We start from the raw sequence: 24,386 nt of genomic DNA, 5'->3' as shown, positions 1-24,386 counted from the left end.
TGAGCTTCACCTTAATCTCAGTTTTAGTGGATTTCATCACGTAACATAATTAGTATTTCAAAAAGATCATAATTCTATGTTCTGATTGTGTAAAGTCATTATTTCCTTCAACTTTTAGTATAAGCATGTCTGAATTGAAAGGTAACACTGAATTTAAAGACATCTTTAAAAGTGGTTAAAAAAATCAAATGGGGGCATTTGTGTGATATTGTTTTCCTGTGAAGTTGTTTACCCATTTCTGTCTCATGCTATTTAACATAAACTACCTGTGAATGTGGAGTTTGAATTAAACTCACATTGAACTCAGCAGAATCAAACCGTGGTATTTCCTCACTCCTTTAAACTTGTCTTCAACCTCAACCCAAGATTCTCCCAGATTGGTTAAGTTCTTATAATGTTCTACAACTTTGATTATTTCCTTAGCCTTGTTCTAGATGACTAAATAACAGAAATAAAGTGTGGGAATGCTAAGTAACATGCTCACTTTGCAAGACTCAACAAACTGTCCGATCCAAAAACAAGTGGTGTTGAAATTTAACAAGAATTCTTTGAAAATATGAGTTAAAATGTGCAGATTCCAAAATTAAATGCCAGAGTTTTCAGATAGAATCTGAAAACACAGAAGTCCGTTCAGCATACCATGCCTGTGCTCATATGTTTTAAGACTCCCACACATACATGATAATTCCTCCCATTCCTCTCGTTGCTTGACTAGATATTTGTTGCAGTTACTGCCACAGTTCCTTCCAAAGATTTCGCTTCCTTGTGAAGATATGAAATGTGTGGTTATATTTGTATGGAGCCAGATTTATAGGACAATTATGTTCCCATTTGGTCAATAGCAATTTGATAACATCTAAAGCCAGTTTGGATCTGACCTGAATCGGTTTAACTTGATTATAACTGCAAGGTGATTATAGCCAACCAGACCTCAATGGCAATTAAAATTGATTAAATAGACTTAACAATTCTATCATCTTTTAATCATTGTTATTTACATATTTTTTGTAAATTAAAAAGTGACATTTAATAAGTTACTATGCGCATGTTAGTATGATAGGGACTTACTTACATTATTCCAAATATTGCATCCCTTGGTATTTATGGCCACATCTACCATTGCAACTCCAGCTATCAAAGTACTTCAATAAATAACTAAATTTGTAAAAGAGTTTTAAGCTCTCACATTCCAATGAAATCAGGACATGTGAAAGTCACAGTACATGGCCATTGGCAGGAGACCAACAGGAGAAGATCCCAACTAAGATCAGGGACAGTGCTCATGAAACTCGATATGAGAAGAAAGCCCATGAAATAGTGACTCAAGAAATTTGGTTCAGTATGCCAAAGGAGTGGACTGATTTGAAATTAAACTAAATTCAGGAGTGTTCCAAGAATATTCTACTGTTTAGTCATTGTTTGTGCTGCAAATGCATAATAAAACATTTACAGAGTGTTTGTTTTGCTCAAATGGTGTAAAGGGTAAACACAAAACCTTGTGTGGAGCTGAGCCTCAATCATCAGCAAGGATACAGCTCCAGTCCCTGGGCTCAGTAGAGTTAGTGGATCTGAGCCAGGGTGGCTTTCGTGGTTTTTACATCTGGAATGTGAAAGAGCTGGGGAAATAGGTTTTCATTCCTCCTCCTGATTGTAAAGACAGAACTTCCAATGGAAACTGAAATTGGTATGAACTTTGGGTAAGGACAATATTGTAGAGTCATTGAGATGTACAGCACAGAAACAAACCCTTTGGTCCAACACATCCATGCCGACCAAATAGTCCCATTTGCCAGCACTTGCTCCATATCCTTCTAAACCCTTCCTATTCATATACCCATCCAGATATCTTTTAAATGTTGTAATATTACCATCTCCACCACTTCCTCTGGCAGTTCATTCCATACACACACCACCTTCTACATGAAAAAGTTACCCCTTTTAAATCTTTTCCCTCTAACCCTCAGCCTATGCCCTCTCGTTCTGGACTTCCCCATCCCAGGGAAAAGACTTTGGCTATTCACCCTCATGATTTTATAAACCTCTATAAGGTCACTCCTCAGCCTCCGACGCTCCAGGAAAACAACTCCAGCCTATTCAGCCTCTCCTTATGGCTCAAATCCTCTAACCCTAGCTTTGAAGCCTTAATGATCAAATAACCTGTGACCCACAGTGGAACATAAAATTATTAGTATTTGAGTAAGACTATTGGTACTCTTGGAGCTATTAGATAGCAAGACTGAAAACCTTCAGAACAAATGACCAAAATATTAGAAAAAAAATGTATTTAATGTTGTGACTTGACAATTAGTTTTAAATCATAATAAAATGTTTGCATTGTAGCAGAAATATTGGAGGTTTATTTTATCTTAACTTTCCTAATGTGAAACGGGTAGAATGGTATTGACTATCTACATTTACATTCATTCACTTAATGTGGCATAGAATCTTTGAAATTTACTGGGAAAGAATGCTCCAGTTAAGTTATCTAGCTACACAACCGCCTAGAATATATCTCACACGGTCTTTACCATGCTAAAAAATTAAAGTTACTGTGGATTGTAAAAATTAACCAAGCACAAATTTGAAAGAGTATTGATAAAAAGGTCATTCAATCATTGTGCCTGACTAGACTCTTTGACAGAACTATTCAATTAGCTCCAACATAGAGTTGTGTTTACTCCATGCCTTTTCAATTGTTTAGTTTTATTTACATATCCAATTATCTTTTGATACATCCTACTTTTTAAACTTTCATTGCAATTTTAATCAAGTAATTCCCTGTATTAAAAAAAACTCTAATTTCGCCTCTTGATTCTTGTCAATTTTAATATACTGTCCCCTCCCTATTGTTCCATCCACCTATGGAAACAGTTCACATTATTGTACAAAGTTAAAAATCACACAACACCAGGTTATAGTCTAACAGGTTTAATTGGAAGCACACTAGCTTTCAGAGCGTCGCTCCTACATCAGGTGATAGTGGAGGGCTCAATCCTAAAACACAGAATTTATAGCAAAAATTTACAGTGTGATGTAACTGAAATTATATATTGAAAAATACCTTGATTTTCTGTTGAGTCTTTCATCTGTTTGAATACCTTGATAGTTTCATGAAAGAAGTAAAACTATCATGGTATTCACCTGATAAAGGAGCAACACTCTGAAAGCTAGTGTGCTTCCAATTAAACCTATTGGGCTATAGCCTGGTGTTGTGTGATTTTTAACTTTGTACACCCCAATCCAACACCGGCATCTCCAAATCATCACATTATTATAAGATGCTTGGTAAGTGTTAAAAAAAATCCTGGTTCTTCATAGGGATGTAATCAGATATACAGCAAACAAAGTTATTATCCTAGTATTAGAGTCTCATGGTAGTCTAATTTAAGGCAGAGAACTATTTCTATCTCAGATAGAAAACACAGGTTAAAAATCAGTAATAGTTGAAAATTAATGCATTGATCGTGATGGAGCTCCATTTTAAGCATACAGGACAAGACAGGTCCAAGCAGTACGTTTCATTCACCAGTTTTACTGGATTTTCCTCTTGGAAAGGCAATTACATTTGAAGCCTTAATAATTTAAATTTCACTATTTCAAGTCTGAAACAATTGTGATCAGAAAAGTGGAGTAGAAGTAGGCCTGGAAGCTGCCCCACTACTCTAGATAAAGCTGATTATCTTCTTCAATTCCGTATTCCAGCACTACTCCTATAGATCTTTTGTTCCTTCATTCATGGGGTGCAGACATCAATCAGTCAGTCTAATCCTAATTGTCATTGAGAAGGTGGTAGTGAGTTTTTATAAAATAAATCCAGCTTTCTGCAAATGCTTCAACCATATCCTTTCAACTGATGTACTGGGCCCCTCCAACATTGGAAATGGAGATAGTTGTAGAGCCTCCTCCTCCACTGAGTTGTTAACTGTTCTTTAATTACTTGTCTATAACTATCATAACCATCTTACTGTCAACCAACAAAGAGTTTTCCCTTTGTTCAATTGATTCCAGTTCTGCTGGGGCTCTTTGACTCCAAAGGCAGCTTTAATATCAAGGGCAGTCATTCTTACCTGACCTCTGAAATTGGCTAGAATGAGCTCAGGAGATGAGTGGCTCTGGTGAAACTCAAAGTGACTGGATGTCATTGGCTTGTTGTATATGCATACTAGCTTTCAACGACTTATAAACAAGGACACCTAGATCTCTTTGGACATCAACACATTCTAATCTTGCACCATTTGAGAAATATTCTACACCTTTATTCCATATGCCAAAGTGGTGAACCTCACCCTTACCCACATTTCATCTGCCATGCTCTTGCCCATTCAGTTAGCTTGTCTAAATCCCTTTGGAGCCTCTTTGTATCCACCTCGCAACTCACATTTCTACCAGGTTTTGTATCATCTGCAAACCCAGAAAAATTACAATTGGCTTCCATATTTGAAACATTGATATAAATTATGAATAATGGGGCCTAAACACTGATCATGGAGTCACGGAGTCATACAGCAAACTAGTCCACGCTGACCATGTTCCCAAACTAAACTAGTCCCACCTGCCTGTGTTGGGCCCATATCCATCCAAACCTTTCCTATTCATGTACTTATCCAATGTCATTTAAATGTTGTGCTGTATCCACATCCATCACTTCCTCTGATAGTTCTGCACAAAAAAGTTGTCCCTCATGTCCTTTATAAATCTTTCTCCTCTCACCTTAAGAATATGCGTCCTAGTTTTGAACTCTGCCATCTTAGGGAAAAGACCTTTGCTATTCACCTTATCTGTGCCCCTCATTGTTTATGAACCTTTATAAGATCACCCCTTAACCTGCTACACTCCAGTGAAATATGTCCCAGCCTATTTTTTATAACTCAAACCCTCCATTCTTGTCAACATGCTGGTAAATATTTTCTGAACCTTCTCCTGTTTAATAATATCCTTCCTATAACAGGGAACCCAGAGCTGGATGCTGTATTCCAGAAGAGGCCATGTCAATATTCTGTTCAGCCTCACTATGACCTATACCTACACTAAAGATCTGAGCAATGAAGGCAAGTGTGCTAAATACCTTTTTAACCACCCTATCTACCTGTGATGCAAATTTCAAACAATTTTGTATCTGGACCCCTAGATCACTCAGTTTTACAAAATTAGAATGGTGTTGGAAAAGCACAGTAGGTCAGGCAGCGTTCGAGAAGCAGGCAAATTGATGTTTCGGGCAAAAGCCCTTCATCTTTGACTCTAATCTCCAGCATCTGCAGTATTCACCTTCACTCTGTTTTACAACACTTGCCAAATCCTTCAGGTTCCCCTTGATCAAAGTCCGCCAACCTGAGAATGACTCACTCACTCCTACTCTCTCCATTCCATATGTCAACCAATTCTCACTTCAAATTGTTAATAACCAGAATTTGATATTTTAAAAGCCACATTTCTCTAATTAAATATTATGAAAACTGAAGCTGTTTTCTTCTGCTGCTGCTCCTACAAATTCTGTTCCTCACTACTGACTTTTTCTCCCTGCCTAGCCAATATTTCAGCCTGGACCAGACTTTTAAAAAATCTTGGTGTCCCATTTAGTGTCTCTAATCTGAATTTTCAGCATACTGTAAATTCTTACCATCGCCAAGATTGTTTATTTCCACCTTATTGTCAATCTTAGCAGTTTCAGCTAATCTGTTGCTTAGACCCATGTCCTTCTTGTCTTACTTCTAGACTTGCTTATTCCAATCCTCTCTTTGCTAGCCTCCTATCTTTCACTCTTCATAAACTTGAGCTGATTCAAAACTCTGACTTTATCCAACTTGCATTAGGTTCCATTTACTCATCACTCCTGGGCTGTACAGTGGTTCCCAGTCACCCAAAGACTTACTTTAAAATCTTCGTCCTTGTTTTCACATTCCACAATGTACTCTTTTGCCCAAGCTCGTTTCTCTATCTTCCACCTACCCAGCAACCCTCCAGTAACTGATACATCCCTCGTTCTCTTTATTCTATTGTTGCTGGCTGTTTTTTTAGACATCAAGGGCTTAGGTTTGGAATTGGCTCCCTACTACTCCTCCTTATAACCCATTTCTTTAAAAAAGTTTTTGTTCTCGGGATATAAGCAATACTGTCAAGACCATATTTGTACCCTATCCATAATTTCATTACCTACATAGTCTTTAAAGCACAAGAACTTGCTGAAACTCATGATAAGCCTTCTTATTGAACCAAGTCCTTATGCTTTTTGTTGTTTCTATAATGACCACCTGGGGAATTCCAGGTTGTTGACTGAACAGTATGTAGGGATGACAAAATACATCTAACACAGGATGGTGTATATCTTGGAGAGAAATTTGTAGGTGATGATTCTGCCTAGGCATCGCTGAATCTTGTACATAGAGTCATAGAGATGTACAGCACGGAAACAGACCCTTCAATCCATCTTCGATCCATGCTGACCAAATATCCCAACCCAACCTAGTGCCACCTGCCAGCACATGGCCCATATCCCTCCAAATCCTTCCTATTCATATACCCACCCAAATGCGTTTTAAAAGTTGCAATTATACTAGTTTCCACCACATCCTCTGGCAGCTCATTCCAGACATGTATTACCCTCTGCGTGAAAAAGTTGCCCCTTCGGTCTCTTTTATATCTTTCCCCTCTCACCCTAAACCTGTGCCCTCTAGTTCTGAACTGCCTCACCCCAGAGAAAAGACCTTGTCTATTTATCCCATCCATGCCCCTCATGATTTTATAAACCTCTATAAGGTCACACCCCTGGCCTATTCAACCTCTCCCTATAGCTCAAATCCTCCAACCCGAAGTGGTTAGAGATGATTAGATTAGATTTGGTAACTTGAAGCCAATGACCCAGACATTGGTATCAGCACTAAATTAACAATATTGGAAAATATAAGTAATGGAGAGAATGTGACAAATAAATCATAATTTTACAAACAATACTTTGCAGTTATTCACTTGCTAATAATAATTCTGATGTGCAAATTTCTTTGTTTTAGTATATAGTAGCACAGAAACATAGAGTCATGGTGTCATACAGCATGGAAACAGAGCCTTCAGTTTAACTCATCCCTGCCGACTAGCTATCCCAGTCTGACCTAGACCCATTTGCCAATTCTTGGCCCATCTCCCTCTAAACCCTTCCCATTCATATACAGAGGAACCTCAATTTTCCAGCATTCAATTATCTGGAAATCTGATTATCTGGCAAGATTGCAAGGTCCCAATGCTTGGCTAAACAATGTTATCCAGCATTCGATTATCCAAAATTCAATTAACCAAAAGAAATACTGCCTGCCAATGGCCTCGGATAATCAAGGTTTCTCTCTATATATCTGAAGGCCTTTTAAATGTTGTAATTGTACCCAACTCCACCACTTCCTCTGGCAGCTCATTCCAGACATGCACCACCCTCTCTGTGTTACTGCACTGGTTCTTTTCAAATTCTTCCCCACTCACCTTAAACCTACACCCTCTAATTTTGGACTTCTCCACTCTAGCAAAAAGACTTTGGCTATTCACCCTATCCATGCCCCTCATGATTTTATAAACCTCTATAAAGTCACCCTTCAGCCTCTGACACTCCAGGGAAAAATGTGCCAGCTTATTCAACTATAGCTCAAACCTGGAAATATCCTTGCAGATCTTTTTTTCACCCTCTCAAGTTGAATAACATCTTTCCTATAGAAGGGTGCTGTAACAGTTTTCCTTTGATTTTTTAACATTACATTAGTATCTGCCCCCACTAGAATTTGTGTCATTCTACGTAATGGAAGTTTGTATTCAGCAATCTAATCAAGATCTAAGTCAATAAATGAATTTACGGTTTTTGTGTTCTTTCAATGGTAATTAGTAAAATGTGGAACTAATGTTATCCTTTAACTCTTATTTCAGTGAAACCTTCACAACTCAAAGTAATTAATTCAGTGTAATTTTTCTGCATTTAGCTGACTTGAGAAAAAGAATGTCTGGCTTCTCAGGATTAAATTTCTGCAGCAGATCAGCAATAAGGCAGTATGTGTTTTGGAGGGGGTCCACAATTGACTTTCAACATGTTAGACCCTGTACCCTAGAACAACAGCCTAAAGTTCTCATCACTAAATACCTTATGTTAATAATTGGCCAAACTCCCTCACACAATCATTATAAAGTACTACAGTGCGATGCATTCATTGGCTGATGTAATATTGGAGTCACATGCACATGACCTGAACATTTTTTCTGAGTAATGATAGCACTGGGTTGATTTTGATAAAGCAAAGTAGGCTTTCATGCTTTTTTCACTGATTCAATTTGTACTTTAAGTTGATCTGTGTGCCTGTGGACTGGTTTTCATCAACCTTTATGGAATGGTAACGATAGCAGGGATTAATTCCAATCATGTTGAAAAAAAACTTCATGATCTGTTTTCTTTTTTAAAAGACAATATTTTCTTTGTTTTAAAGATCAGTTAATTCTACGTTGATAGTTGTCTCTGACCATCCATTCAACTTCAGAATTTTGAGGTCAGCACTGTACAGCTTCTAATAAATGTTTGAAAAGTTTACGAATGAAAAAAAACTTAACTCAAAACCTCACAGATGTCCCCAGACAAAATGCCAAGAGACGTGAAGACATGTGTCTACACTTTGGATTTTCTGTTCATTGACAATTTTTGGTCTATTTTTAATTTCTGTAATTTCCAAAGATTTTTGTTTTGAAGTCTAAGACCTCCAGAATTTTTGAATTACCGTATTGTAGCAATTCCCTTTTAATTTCCTTAGGCTCTGTTTAAGTTGTAAATCACTATTCACATTGAAATCAGCCCCTAAAGCACGAGCACAATTTGAACTCAAAATGTTACAGCAAGTAGTGCACCGAATCTTAAAAAAAGTTAACATCTGTTTCTAGCCATTTGTGTCAAAAATACCCTTACTCTGTATAATATTAGATTAGGTGGGTGTAACATATTAGATAAGATTAGAGCTTTACAGGAGTTCAAATACTGAAATCTAATTAAAAATTGCAACAGCTATAAATTCATTTTGGCAATATTACTGTATTTCATGTATCAGCATATGAATATTTAAATTATTTGTGAAACATTATTCTGCCTGCTATTTAATTAGCATGATTAACTCTTGTTATAATAATGGACACAAGAATACAATTCAATACCCTAAACAATAATATCAAGATTTAATCATTCACAAATAGTTTAGTTAATTCAAAATGAATTTCCAAAACTTGCTGTAAAAGTCATTTAAATTGAACTATTGATATCAATTACATAAAGTTCATTCAGTGTTTTTACATTTACTTGATATGTGATGAGTGACTTGAAATATCATAACTCTGTGGATATCCAAGATTAATGGTGAAACATTATAAATAAGATAAAGGACACATTATTAGGCTAATCAAGTAAAAGAACGTAATTGAAAGCTTCAGGCTTTTTCAAGATAGAATTACTTTTAAAAATGCCTTGAAATAAAACCTTAAATGATATACAAATTGAATGTTTAAGTTGGAAATGCTTTTTTAACATGAATAGCCTTTTGAGAGAGGTTAACTCACATTGCAGGAAATGTTGCACTGACCATGGATAAAAATGTTGTTACCTTCCACTCTCCCCACCAAATCTCCCACCAAATCCCCCACCCTGGCTGCCTTCACAAGAATTGTATGGATTTAAGAAACTATTTGAAAGTACCCATTTAGTTTTGTTCCAAAATGCTGATATAATAGCATTGTGCACATATGAAAGCAATTTGTTGTTCGTGATGTTGATGCAGGATAAAAAAGTGTTTCACCTTTAAAATCATCATTCAAGCACGAGTTTATTAAAACATGTTGTGCAGCTTTGGGAGTGTGGCAGGGGAGATATGATATCTATTGATTCTGGAGTTATGGACCACTATCTTGGAAGCTTACGGTCAGAGATCTCTGCCATTGATGGAACGTGTCATTCCATTTCAGCACAATTCATTGCAGGAAGCAGTCCACATGATGAATAGTTCATGACTGTGACTAATGAAGATAGAATTGATTAGTCATTGCCAGCTGAATTAATCTGACATATGATTGTGAGTGAGAACAGTCAATCTACTGTTGCCTCATATTTCATTCTGTGCAATTCAAACAGAAATACAATACTGTTTTAATATTGTAATCTTCTTCTAAACTATATCCACACAGTTGATTTTAACATAGGTAAGCGCATGTATTTAGATTTGTTAAGGAGAGAGATTGGTGATTCTGTCGAAGCATATCCTGACCACTGAATACTTACCTGACATTGCAGTCTTCTCTTCATTGTGGTAATCTTGAAGATTTACAACTTCTAAATTCCATTTCCAAAGTTAAGGGTTTAATGAAGACCCTATCACCACAGCTAGAAGTATTGCTTATAAAATTAATAGATTATCCAGGCCACAACAACCAATTTGATGTTCACTCAATTGTGATTAAATCACCTAATTCAATTCTAATTTGAACTTTTATTTAACCAATGATAAGTTCTGTGTAAGAGTTGTAGTGACATATCTCTTACTGCAATGGAAATCTTGTACATGTTGTTGATCATGTTTGTCCTCTGGCCACTAATCAAGATAATCTATTGAAGAGGAAGTTCTATGTCCAGGAAAAGAACTGTCAGCAGGTCAATTTGCCTGCACATGTAATTTGCTTCATCTGTGATTGAAGGAGCATTTGTGTTTTTGTTGGAGAAAGTGAGGACTGCTGATGCTGGAGATCAGAGCTGAAAATGTGTTGCTGGAGAAGCACAGCAGGTCAGGCAGCATCCAAGGAGCAGGAGAATCGACGTTTCGGGCATGAGCCCTTCTTCAGGAATTTCTGAAGAAGGGCTCATGCCCGAAACGTCGATTCTTCTGCTCCTTGGATGCTGCCTGACCTGCTGTGCTTTTCCAGCAACACATTTTCAGCTTTGTGTTTTTGTAGCCATCTTTAATTTTGTCTGTAGTGTTACACTAATTGTTAAGTTTCAGTTTAATTTAGAAAGAATGTTGAATGATAACAACAAGTCCAGTTCCTATTTTGTCAGTTGGTTTATTTGACTCCATTTTTAAAAAAAATTTAAATCAGCAAGTTTAAATAATTGTTCCGCAGAAAATATGACTGAATCATTGGACACATGTTGAGAGTATTTTATGCAATCATGATGGTTTTCATAGAATTTGACAGTCATTAAATCCATATAGTGTAGATACAAGTCATTCAATCCACTGGGTCTGCACCAATCATTTGAAGAGCATCCCAGTAACCCCACATTTACCACAGTTAACCCACCTAGTCTGCATATCCCTGAACCCTACAGGGCAATTTAGCATGGCTAATCCACTTAACTTGCACATCTCTGGACTGTAGGAGGAAACCCATGCAGATAAAGGAGAACATGCAAACCCCATATAGACAGTCGCTCATGGCTGGAATTGAACCTAGGTTCCAGGTGCTTTGAGACAGCATTGCTAACCATTGTATCACCGTGCCACCCAACAACAATATCCCCGACAATAATTTGATGGTCACTGTAAGGTTCATAATTCCAGAGTTTTATTGAATTCAAATTCTATCATTTCATATTTAAGACTAGAATTCAGGTCCTCAGAATATTATCTGGGTTTATAGATTAGTAGTCTAGCAATATACAATTTGGCCATCACCTTCACAGACTGAAGGCAATTTTAAAAATGCCTACATCCCAAAAGTGAGATGTCTTCATAAATTTGAAGTTTCTGTGCAGTCTGACAATTTGTGCTGAGTGATACCTGCTTGTGGATCTCACATCTGTTTGTCTAGCAGATAGTATTCAGGCCATGAGAGAAAAGGTCTAATTTGAACTAGGTCCCTAGTAAAATATTTATCATTATCAACACTGTACAGGCAGCTCAACTGGATAATGTTTAATTGTCCTATTTATGGGACCTTTCTGAATGTAACTTGGCAACTGTATAACAACAGTAACTATAATTACAAAGGTTCAGAAGTTTGGCATTTCTGAAGACATGAAAGGTTGAATAAATTGGAGTAATAAAATAAGGAGGATTTGCTCAAACTATACAAGACATTAGCCAGCCCATAGCTTTAATATTGTGAACAGTTTTGTTGAGGGGAAGATATATTAGCATTGCAAGGAAGTTAAGAGAAGATTTGCTAGGTCGATACCAAGTATGAAGGGATCGTCTAATAAGAAGAGCTTGGGCCTGTACTCATTGGTGTATAGAAAAATGAGAGCCAACATTATTGAAACACACAAGATTCTTAGGGAACAGGGTAGATATGAAGATGTTTCCCCTTGTGTGATGGTCTTGGATTTGAGGACATAATCTCAGAGTAATGGGTTGGCCATTTAAGACAGAGATAAGGAATGATTTCTAATACCACTGAGTCATGAATCTGTGGAATTCTTTACTGCAGAGGCTTGGCCATTAAGTACATTCAAGGTTGAGGAGAAGCAGATTTTTAATCAGTAAAGGAATCAAGAGTTGTGGGAAATAGCAGTAAAAAGGAATTGGGGATTGACAGATCAGCTACAATCTCATTGACTGGAGGAGCAGACTTGATAGGCTGAATGGCTCACTTTCACTCCTATGTCGGATAGTCTTATTCTCTTCGAGGTATTGGGTAGTATTTTGTCTAGGCTACAGGGATCTTATTCACAAGCTGGATAAGATTCAGGGGCCCACGCCATTTCTGATGGAGAAGGATTTCCATATTACATACCATTAGTTTGCCTCCAGCTGAGTATTTTAGGTGTTGCATTGATGATTGTGCTATTTTCTATAATATCAAATATTGGGTGTGGATATCATGGTATTAGAGAATTTAAAGCTATTAGATACATTTAACTATTATATTATATTCTGCATAAATTCGAGTGTATGGACTAATATTAAGCTTTTAGTTACAACAGTGTTGTATGTTTTTAATTGGGTGAAAGGCTTCAATTGACGCCAGATAAGATGAAGTTGAAGATCTTTATGTCTGAAGGTCAAATGCAGTGATGTTAGCAAGAACGTGTTTTTTGATCCTAAAGTAAATTTGTATCCTGAACTGATCTTGGAGACCTGTTGAATGTGAGAGTGCGATGTGGTTTTTGAGGAGGGGCTCTCTGGATTTGGTGGTTAAAAATGGAGGAAGGGGCATTCAGAAGAAAGGACTTTCAGTGACTTTCAATGGGTCACACTGCTTCCCAATGCTGGGTCCTTCAAATTAGGCATGGATTGCCTTTGAATGAGGCACCCGTCTGGGGACCTACATCAAATGCAGCAAGGTTGCTTAACAGAAGTAATAAGATCCTTCAACGACCATTAATTGCTCAGTTCAAGGCTTCAACTAGTGTTCGGTGATCGACCTTCTCTAAATTTACTGATGGTAGTTAATAGATGAAAACAAAATAGGTGATTTTTGATCAGGAAGGGCTTTTGCCTGAAAAGTCAATTTTCCTCCTTCTTGGATGCTGTCTGACCTGCTGTGCTTTCCTGCACCACTCTAATCTTGACACATTAAATTCCACCTAATGTAAGACATTCACATTTCTGACAATGTTGTCAGAGGTTGACTATATTAGTGACCATCATCTGTGAATTTGTGATTCTACACACAATGACAATTTGACCACCATTGATACACAACTGAAGTATAACAATAAAATAAATTGTAGTCCTTTGCGACCATTATTTTCTAATTGCATCAGGCCCTTGTGTAGTTAAAACCTAGGTATGCTAAATACAAGGAGATGGTATTTAGTTTTATCTTACATTTCCCATGGCTGCTGGAAGCATTCAAGTATGACATCATCTATTTCTATATCGTTTAACTGAATAGATGATAGTGTGCTCCAAATCCCATCCTCACAAATGGAATTTGTAAATAGATATGTGTCATCTTGATTGCATAGAAATGACATCATTATTTTTCTGTTTTGAAAACAAAGTTCTTTTTGTTTTAGTTGGGAAAAAATTAGAACAAATTAATCTGTAAGATCTCACCTGTAGCTTAAGAATTCATGGTAGGAGTGTCTCATTTGTTAACAATGTTCCTTGTTTTTTTCTGGCAGTGCCCAGCACAGGTTCTAACAGGTTTTTGCAGCTGCACTTTAGCTGAAGGACAGTGTTACAAATCATATTATCTTCAATCTGGTCATTTGTTAAAAACGTGTCCTTAAACAAACCGTTGTTTATTGCCTGCTAAAATGTCACTGATCATTTCTCTTTCAGGCACACAAACAGCAGAAACTTTGTACTGTAGACTGAGGTGGGTTTTCCAACCAATGCTGTCAGTGATCAATAACACGAATGGATCACCGTCGAGGCTACAGCTACAAAGCCCTCTAATTCAAATCTTAAGGAAAAGTTATGACTTGTACCCTTCAACACATTGAAACCAGAAATGAGGATGGTGTGCTTTTAAAGGTTATGAAATTGCTTATCCAGACTGGAGCTGCAACAAGCTGACTGATTTTGATTTAACCTGCTTCACTGAGCGATGGTAAGTACCTCTGCTCAAATGGTGGCCTCATTTTGATTATAAATAGATAAGCGTCACTCCTGTGATGCCACCATAACTGATAACAATTTTAACTCAGGACCTTAGGCAGAGGTCACAGTGAGTTTCTCCACCAAACAGCAAAATGAGCCAGGACCAGCAGCAGCTGAGAACATGTAATGATTAAAGTTTAAAGCTTGTCCTCTATGATCAATTGAATATTCCCCTCAGCCCATTAAAGGAAGCTTAAGCCATTCCAATACTCATACCCCTCCCTATTTGTAGGTAAGAATGCCAACTAATCCCACCACTTGTCAATGGTCTGGACTGCTGGACTCTAAGCCTTGTAATTTTCTGCTGCTTTCTGACAATTCCAGCCCAGAACTGGTAAAAAAGGATACCCCAGTCCTTATTTCCAGAAAATGAAATGCTTAATGTCGAAAACTAGCCAAGATTAAATCAGGCCATTCCCTTTTCGTAAATAAGAGATGCTGATTGATATACTGAATGAAGAAATGTGTTGTGTCTTGTGTTGCTGGGTATGGTAAATATGACTCTGAATTTGGCACTTCTTTGTTTACACTCCCACCATAAGCTAACAAACTTTTTAAAAAAGTCATGTTGGGACAGAGAGAATAGATGTTCCCATCTATCTTCCAGGGCTTCCCTGCAGTGAACTCACAACCATTCATCACTTGTTGAACAATCACTAGATTTTTTAAGATTAATCTGGTAAGATTAACTCCACCATTGTTTAAATATGACACAATAAAACAAGCATTACTAACACGATCCAGTAGTGTTAATGTAAGAACCGTTCTCTATTTTCTCTGTTCAAAATACTATATTTCTATCTCAGTATTTATACTCAACTTCAGCATTTTTATGTATTCCTTAATACTGTAATGCCACTAGCCAATTAGTTATAAGTCTAGAACTTAGATTTTAAATTTGGGACAGAACAATAATTTCAAGGTACCTGCAGAAATATTTTGTGCAGACGTCTTTTTTAAAAATTTGTAATAGAGGAAAAGATATTTTTAATTGAATTCTATTTGCCAAAAATCATGCATGTCCTTTCAAAACACCTCGACGACGTCAGATGAAATTATGAAGATTTAATTGAACATTCAATAACAGTAGAAATGAATAGCAATCTACCTATCACTGTAATGCACAATGTGAAAAGAAGATTGTCTGGGCAAAACCCAAGATTATGAAAAAGACAACCTTTGATTACAAAAATTCCCAAAGATCTATTAATCCAGGCATTCTATTATCAGTTCACTTTCAATATTGTTCATATTTGTCAAAGAAATCAATGCACATTGAAAAATATTAACTAATCCATGAATTGAAGATCAACCTCTATGGAAAATGATGTCATTATCCTTAACATTCATGGTACATTTCATGGCGACTGTTATATTTATGTTGCCTCAATGTTATTTTGTGATACTGTAAAAGCAAAAACACAACACACTATTGGATGCCAAGTCTACCAACCTATACATTAGTAGGCAGCAGGTTTTATAAATTTGCTGTGAATGTCTGTACATATGATTGCATTAATCTTTAGAGTTTGGCTTTTGATTTGGTTTCAGCTTTTGAAATCATTTCAAAAATATTTTCTCCCATTTTCTCCCATGCATGAGAACAAAAGGCAGAGAATGAAAGCTTTAAAATTTAAAATTTAAATATAGGAAGTTTTAGAACAAAAAAAAGTAAGAAAGCTGCAAGACAGCACAGGAAGAAAATAGAATAATATCTCCAACATTGTGAAAGTATACTGAATTTTGCCACAGATGTTAAAAATATGAAAGTTGATGTTATAATGCCATAGATATTTTTGGTGCTTGAGTAATACTATTACATAGGATGAGAAATTGCTTTCAGTGTAAGCTCTGAAAGCAACTTAATTTAGTTGTGATTGAGTAATAGAATTTCTCTGGTCGGATGCAGTCTAAGGGTTAAGGCTTCAAAGGTAATTCGAAAGGAGTGGTAAAGACTCACTGTTCCATTTACAGTTAACTAGAACATATTTTTATAAGATCAAGCTTTGACTGAAAGGTATAATAAAAGCTTTCAATGAATGTCACAGTTTGGATTGGAAGGTTGAATGCAATAAAATTGCCAAATTCTTATCAACGAGCAATGGATCTGCTGGAGATGCAAGTTATTGCTTAAGTTTATGAACCAGTAGTGACTCTCATGCACGACACTCCCAAAACTATGCAACCATAAACATCATCTAAAAATAATGAGTGATTTGCGCCCTGCCCAAATAATTGCTATGATGTAACTACATTTGCAGCATCAAACAGGTTTTTAAATATGTTGGTGAGCTTTCAAAGTCCTTGTGATGAGAGGAAGCTTCAAAAATATATGCTGCCAATTGGTATGTTTGATCAAAGAATAAAGAAAATAAGGACCTTGAACACGTGGAAGAATCTGGAACTGAGACCACTGTCAAAGTTAAGGGTTGCCCATTTAATACAGATTGTAAGAATGTTTTATTTCACAGAAGGTTGTGAGTCTGAAACTCTTCTTCAAAAGAGAATGGAAGTATCATCTTGATCAGCAAGTGGGAGAAGTGTTATCGGGCTAATAGGAACGTGGAGTAATCAGATCAGCTATGGTCTTATTATATAGAGTCCCTACAGTGTGGAAACAAGCCCTTTGGTCCAACAAGTCCAACCGACCCTCCAAAGAGTATCCCACCCAGGTCCATTCCCTGAACTGATGCACCTAACCAACATATCCCTGAACACTATGGGATAATTTAGCATGGCCAGTTCACCTAACCTGCACATCTTTGGACTGTGGAAGAAAACCGGAGGACCCAGTGGAAACTCACGCAAACACAGGGAGAATATGCAAACTCCACACGGATAGTCACTCAAGGCTGGAATTGAACTCTGGTCCCTGGCACTGTGGGTACCAGAGCTAACCACTGAGCCACTGTGCTGATACCATTATTGAATAGTGTAGTAGACTCAATGGGGTTCATATATTCAAAATTCATATATTCAAAAAGTACAGTGCATAACCTCAACAAAGACCGCTAATCCACAACAAATGATAGTTGTTACAATATCATTAAGAATGCAAAATATTTTTAAAAATTGGGAAAGACATTTCTTTACATTTACAGATTAGTTGTCATATCCTGTGAATAAACAGGGAAAATAAACTAACTTTTTCTGGCTGTCAGCTGGGCATTAAAATGTTTCGGGAATGGTTCTGAAAGGTTAATGTTCAGTCTCATTCCAGCACTGGAGTTAGATTGATAAGAAATAAATTAAGGAGTATTAAGTCGTAGATCAGGAAGGCATTCGAAACATTTCTTACAAAGGCAATGAAATGCCATAGATCTGAGAGATAAACTATGTTTTTCTTCCCCACAGATGCTGCTTGGCCTGCTGAGTGTCTGCAGCATTTTCCATTCAATTTTGGATTATGGATTAGAGAATTGTATTGATTAATCTGATACACATATCTCTAATACTCTAATAAAAATGTTACTTTGTTCAGAGGCTGGAAATTGCAAAATATCATTCAAAGATCCTATTTCTGTCAACAGGCTTTTATTAACTAGTTATTAGTACCTTTGGGACTCTTTTTGATATATGAGTTTTATAAATATTTGTAATGTATATCTTATAATGTGTAAATGTATGCCACAAATTTAGTAACATATTGTGAATTTTCCAACTTGTGAGAATTTTGTTTCACATCTGAGTCTATTACTATATGATTTGCAACAGATTCTCAGCCATTATCATATCCCTTAAAGAACATAGATAACTACAACAACCTCCCTTCAGTAATCATATCTCCACTCATTATTGTGAATCTAAGACTCTAGAATACTGTGACTATGAATCACAGCTAAGTAGATTGGGTCCTTGTCCATTGTCTGAGGTCAAACTAACCATGTTCATCGTGTGTAGTGTTGTTTTGTAGTGTTCTGAATGGTACATAGGTAACTGCTAACACCAATCTGCAACCTGAAAGTTCAGCTGTAAAAAGGACAGGATATTGCTGATAGTTGAAGTACAGGCTTGGGATTTCACATCTTGTGGTTCGTGTCTGGGTCTTATACACGTTAACTTTCAAAGAAGGTTGCACTGCTTTTGCTTGAATGCTCCAGGTACAGTAATCTTATTGATCTTCTTTCAGGACTGAGACTTGGTATTAAAATTCCTAAGTGAGACATTCAAAGCGTGCTTGTAGCTTTTCCTTTTAAATATCAGAACTCAAGCTTTTCATAGAAGAGTTGTATTGGTAAAAAATAATCAAGCATTCTGATTGTGACTATCTCAATGTGGCATGTCTGCCCAGACGAGTTCCTCAGTTTCTAGTCTTTTGCCCTGCCATCTAATCTTCAGAAGTTTCCACAGACAACTCAAATATAACAGTTACGTTTCTTGAGATGACACTGTCCAAGGTTTTCATGCATAGATTAAAGTGGACAGGACCAATGTTCTGCAGGTTTCAGTTAGGTGATCACAAACTTATCCATTTTCTAGATTGATGTTTGAGGTCTGCTTCGTCAGTTCTGGCATACATTATTCTTTGATAATAAATAACTTTGGATATTTATAAAGGTAATTGGTCAGTTAATATTATGCAAAGCAGCCTAGCTTTGGACAATCCAGTATTAATATTTTCTGCCAAGATAGAGAAGTGCATCTTATACCAACCTTCTTCTGGTCACAAACTCCAAGTCCCCATAGCTCAGCATTCATCAAGCTTACCTATTGGTTTTAGGGAAAGCACAAAGTTTATCCAAAAAAAACTACTAGGCATTAATTCTCACATCACTCTTTCATGATTATGATGGATGGACAATACATCACATAAGATACTTAGACGTAATCCAAATTCATTGCTTAAGATCCACCTACAATATCAAGTGTCAAAGCAAAGCACTGAACACCAAATTTCTTACAAGGCACCAAATACCCAGTGGAGAAAGTGAGGTGTGCAGATGCTGGAGATCAGAGCTGGAAATGTGTTGCTGGAAAAGCGCAGCAGGTCAGGCAGCATCCAAGGAACAGGAAATTTGACGTTTTGGGCATAAGCCCTTCATCAGGAAATTCCTGATGAAGGGCTTATGCCCGAAACGTCGAATTTCCTGTTCCTTGGATGTTGCCTGACCTGCTGCGCTTTTCCAGCAACACATTTTCAGCACCAAATACCCAGTGCTGAGAATGTGCATTCAGCAGAGCTCACCTTTGCTCAGTTGGCTATATGGCCTGTATGAAGGATTGCCATGTGTGGAGAGCAAGATCTTACAGTCAGCTAAGTGTGGAAACCTACACCATAGGATGTTCTAAACTGAAATACAAAATCATACTAAAGCCAATCTCAGCTCCTATAAGTTGGCCGTCCATATCAGTGAGCTAAACAATATTGGACAGGTCCAAATGAAGATGTCTCTGTCTATCAAGGTATCTGAATACTTATAGAGAGCATATTAAAGACTGTGTATGACAGGAGTGCATTCTACTAAGACAATGTCTTCATCCAAGCCTTCAGCTGGACTTCTCATACAATTCTGCCACACATCTCGCTATAGCCCACATCGCTCAGACCTTTAAAGATTCTGTCCAATGTATTTTCCTGTACTTTTGTCTTCAGATAATTCTGCAATAGGTATTGATCTTTGCACATTGCAATTCCTGAGTATTCCACATCAAGCTCCAGGTTTTAGGAGAAACTGGTGACTCAGCTGCACCAAGACGAGGCTGATTTTCTCCACTGTGGTTCTCAGTTAAATGAAACTAATAACTCACAAACTGTCATCTGTTGCTTTTGTACGTGAGATATTTACTTTCAATTTTATTTATATTTATATTTTTGTGAACAGGATAAAGTTTTTTTTCTGTGCTTTATCAATTGTTTTTGCTTGATGCCCTCACAATTTACCAACAGGTAATCACTGTTGCTTTCTCTGTTTATTTGGGTGAAATATAGGGCTTTTATGAATTTGAACTTCTACCTGTCAAGGCCTGTTAGTTGTGTGTGTAATTAATAAGGCACTTTTTTGAAATAAAGAACATGTTTTTTTACAAATGTTCAATCGACAATTTATTTTATTCATTCATTGTCAGTATCAAGGCCTACATTTCCCAATTATTCATGAGAAAATGATGGTGGACTATCATCTTGAACCATTAATGCACAATCCATGTAGTGAAGTTACTCCCACAATGTTGCAGGGACCTTTCATGAATTTAAGTAGTGAGCACATCCAGCTTCAAGTTTAATTTGAATTATAATATTTTTGACAAAATATCTTCCCATTCTTGAGATTTAGATAATACCGTTAATGACAGCACTAATTACCTATCCCTATAAGCCCTTGAAAAGGGTGCTGCTGGGCTTTCTTTTTGAATCACTGCAGTCCTTATAGAAAATATATTCTTATTCTATAGAGAGTTTCAGAAGGTGGAAGCTGTGCTGACAAAGATCCTGCAACATGTGTCTAAGTCAATGTTAATGCCCCCATCTGATTCAATTCTGACTTATCCAAGTGAAATCTGGCTTGATTAGTTTAATTTTTGCAACTTGGTTACCATGGTGATCAATCACTAAATATGATTGATTTGCTTGCTGTGTTTGAAGGTTTATTCTCAGGCATTTTGTCACCATACTAGGTAACATCATCAATGAACCCCTGGATGAAGCCTCATCCGGAGGCTCACTGAAGATGTTACCTAGTATGATGATGAAACATCTGAGAATAAGCCTTCCAGCTCAGCGAGCAAACTGACATCCAGAACATCAACCTGAGCTACAAATCTTCTCAAAACTCGCAAATCACTAATTATATTTACAAGAGGCTGTCAATGTGTTTTTAACAAGAGAGAAAATGCTAATGACACAAAAGAACAATTGACAGTTTTGTAAAGACTATAAACAATAAATAGAATGATGAAACCTATTTTCCCAGCAATATTCTTTATAGAAGCTGAATCCCATTGAATTATTGCTCTAATCTTCACTTTAAAATTTCTCACTCTACCAATAAGATCTTTTTCAGCAAATGTCCACACATTCATCAAATGTGATTCTCCCCAAGGCACATAGACACAGGTTAACTCACTGACATTTTGTACTGAACTCCAAGAAAAACTCAGGAGCTGCACTCTCTAGGCAAGAGGCGAATATTCCATCACACACCTGACATGAGCCTTATGAATGTGAATATTCCATCACACACCTGACATGAGCCTTATGAATGAATGAATGAGCTTTACAAATATTGGGAGTCAGGAGATGAATTACTTACAGCAGAATCCACAGCTACTAACCTGTCCTTATAGCTACAGATTTTATATGGCTGGTCCAGCTGAATTTCTTGTCAATGGTAACTTCAGAATGTTGCTCATAAGAAGTGTAACAATGGTAATGCCATTGAATAATGAAGGAAGGTGGTTGTAATCTTTGTTGGAGATGGTCATATCTGGCATGTTGCTTGCCGCATGTCAGCCCAACCCTAAATGTTGTCCAGATCCTTTTGCATATATATACAAATGGCTTCAGTATCTGAGGAATTGTGAATGGGATTAATCATTGTGCAATCAACTGTGAATATCTGACGTTATGGAGGAAGGGTTATTCAGATCTGTTCAAAATCTATCCTATTTAGCATGTTGGTGATGCTACATATCACGATGGAGAGTATCCTTAATGAGAGATCATCTTTTCTCCACAAGGACTGTAAAATGATCATTCATACCAATATTACCATGGGCATATGCATCCGTGACAGGTAACTTTTCCTCTAAATTGCTCAGATGTGTGCATCTTCAGCAGCTCCAATGCTCCATGCATGATGATTGGTGTGCCAATATGGATTGCAGCATTGACTTCCTGTTCCAGAAGTTGCTGCTACACATGGACCTCAGAGGCCTGTGTAGAAGAAAACAACATTAAAGGGGACTCTGGTAGATTGGCGGAGACAAGGTCAAGTAGAGTCTTCCGTCATATTGGTTCTCTTACCAACTTCTGCACACCCAGTCTAGAAGCCCGTGATAATTGATATTGTACTCTTCCATTAACCCATTCTGTGCCAGTCAGAGTCAGTGTTTATTCTAATTGAGGTTCAGCATGGAGAGGTACTGATTTATCATCTGAGGAATAAGGTCTATCAGCAATAGGTTTTCTTGTTTATGGTCGGTCTAATGCTATGAAACTTCATGGGAGCTGGAGTCAATGTTGAGGACTCTCAGAAGAGCTCCAATATGACTGTGCAGCCAGCTCTGAGGGGTCTCCCAAGGGTGATGATGACAATGTCTGATAGTCAACACGGTTTTGTGAAGGGTAGGTCACGCCTCATAAACCTCATTGAGTTCTTTGAGATGGTGACTAAACAGGTGGATGAGGGTAAAGCGGTTAATGTGGTGTATAAGAATTTTAGTAAGGTGTTTGGTAAGGTTCCCAATGATAGGCTATTGCACAAAACACAGAGGATTGGGATTGAGGCTTGAGATTTAGCGGTTTGGATCAGAAATTTGCCAGCTGAAAGAAGACAGAAAGTGATAGTTGATGGGAAATGTTCATCCTGGAGTTCAGTTACTCGTGGTGTACCGCAAGGATCTGTTTTGGGGTCACTGCTGTTTGTCATTTTATCAATTACCCAAATGAGGGCGCAGAAGGATGGGTTAGTAAATTTGTGGATTAAGATTGATGGAGTAGTGGGTAGTGTTGAAGATGTTGCAGGATTCAGAGGGACATAGATAAGCTGCAGGGCTGGGCTGAGAGGTGGCAAGTGGAGTTATTGTGGAAAAGTATGAGGTGATTCACTTTGAAAGGAGTAACAGGAATGCAGAGTACTGGACAAATTGTAAGATTCTTGATTGTGATGATGAGAAAAGGGATCTGGGTGTCCATGTACATAGATCCCTGAAAGTTGCCACCCAGGTTGATAGGGTTGTTAAGAAGGCAGATGGTGTGTTAACTTATGTTGTGTTTCGGAGCCACAAGGTCATATTTCAGCTATACAAAAGTCTGGTGCGGCTGCACTTGGAATATTGAGTACAGTTCTGGTCACTGCATTATGGGAAGGATGTGGAGGCTTTGGAAAGGATTCAAAGGAGATTTACTGGGATGTTGCCTGGTATGGATGAAAGGTCTTATGAGGAAAACTGAGGAACCTGAGGCTGTTTTCGTTAGAGAGAAGAAGGTGCAGAGGTGACTTAATTGAGACATATAAGATAATCAGAGGGTTACATAGGGTGAGCAGTGAGAGCCTTTTTGCTCAGATGGTGATGGCTAGCACAAGGGGACATAGCTTTAAATTGAGGGATGATAAACGTAGGACAGATGTCAGAGGCAGTTTCTTTACTCAGAGAGTAGGAGGGGTGTGGAATGCACTGCCTGCAACAATAGTAGACTCGCTAACTTTAAGGACATTTAAATAGTCATCGGATAACTAAATGGATGATAATGGAATAGTGTAGGTTAGATGGGTTTCCGATTGGTTCCACACGTCGGTGCAACATACGGGGCCGAAGGGCCTGTACTTTGCTGACATGTTCTATGTTCTATCAAGCCAGTACAGTCATAGATACATAGAGATGTACAGCATGGAAACAAACTCTTTGGTCCAACTTGTCCATGCTAACCAGATATCCTGAATTAATCTAATCCTATTTGCCAGCACTTGGCCTATATCCCTCAAACCCTTCCTATTCATGTACCCATCCAGCTGCCTTTTAAATATTGTAATTGTACCAGCAGTGGAGATGTTTGTGGTATAATTAGATCTGGCAACTGTTGTGGACCAGACCAAACCCCTTCAAAATATATTAAGAGGATAGTCTAGACCCTAACTTTTTCTTACTTAAAAGGTAAGTGTAAGGCATTGTGTTCCAGATGCAATT

At 37.4% G+C, this 24,386-nt stretch overlaps 1 protein-coding gene across 1 annotated transcript in view; it reads left to right on the top strand.

Moving 5' to 3' along the window:
• The first annotated feature begins 14,435 nt into the window (after positions 1-14,435).
• Positions 14,436-24,386, top strand: part of LOC132828381 (calcium/calmodulin-dependent protein kinase type 1-like) — a 67,421-nt gene continuing 57,470 nt past the window's right edge. The window contains exon 1 of the mRNA XM_060845435.1: positions 14,436-14,493. The gene's annotated coding sequence lies outside the window, so the exon portion shown is untranslated. The remainder of the gene's footprint in view (positions 14,494-24,386) is intronic.

The sequence above is a fragment of the Hemiscyllium ocellatum genome, chromosome 26 (assembly GCF_020745735.1).
Source record: "Hemiscyllium ocellatum isolate sHemOce1 chromosome 26, sHemOce1.pat.X.cur, whole genome shotgun sequence".
Classification (NCBI taxonomy): domain Eukaryota; kingdom Metazoa; phylum Chordata; class Chondrichthyes; order Orectolobiformes; family Hemiscylliidae; genus Hemiscyllium; species Hemiscyllium ocellatum.
Note: the sequence above shows the minus strand (reverse complement) of the source record. Positions and strands in the feature narration are given on the sequence as shown.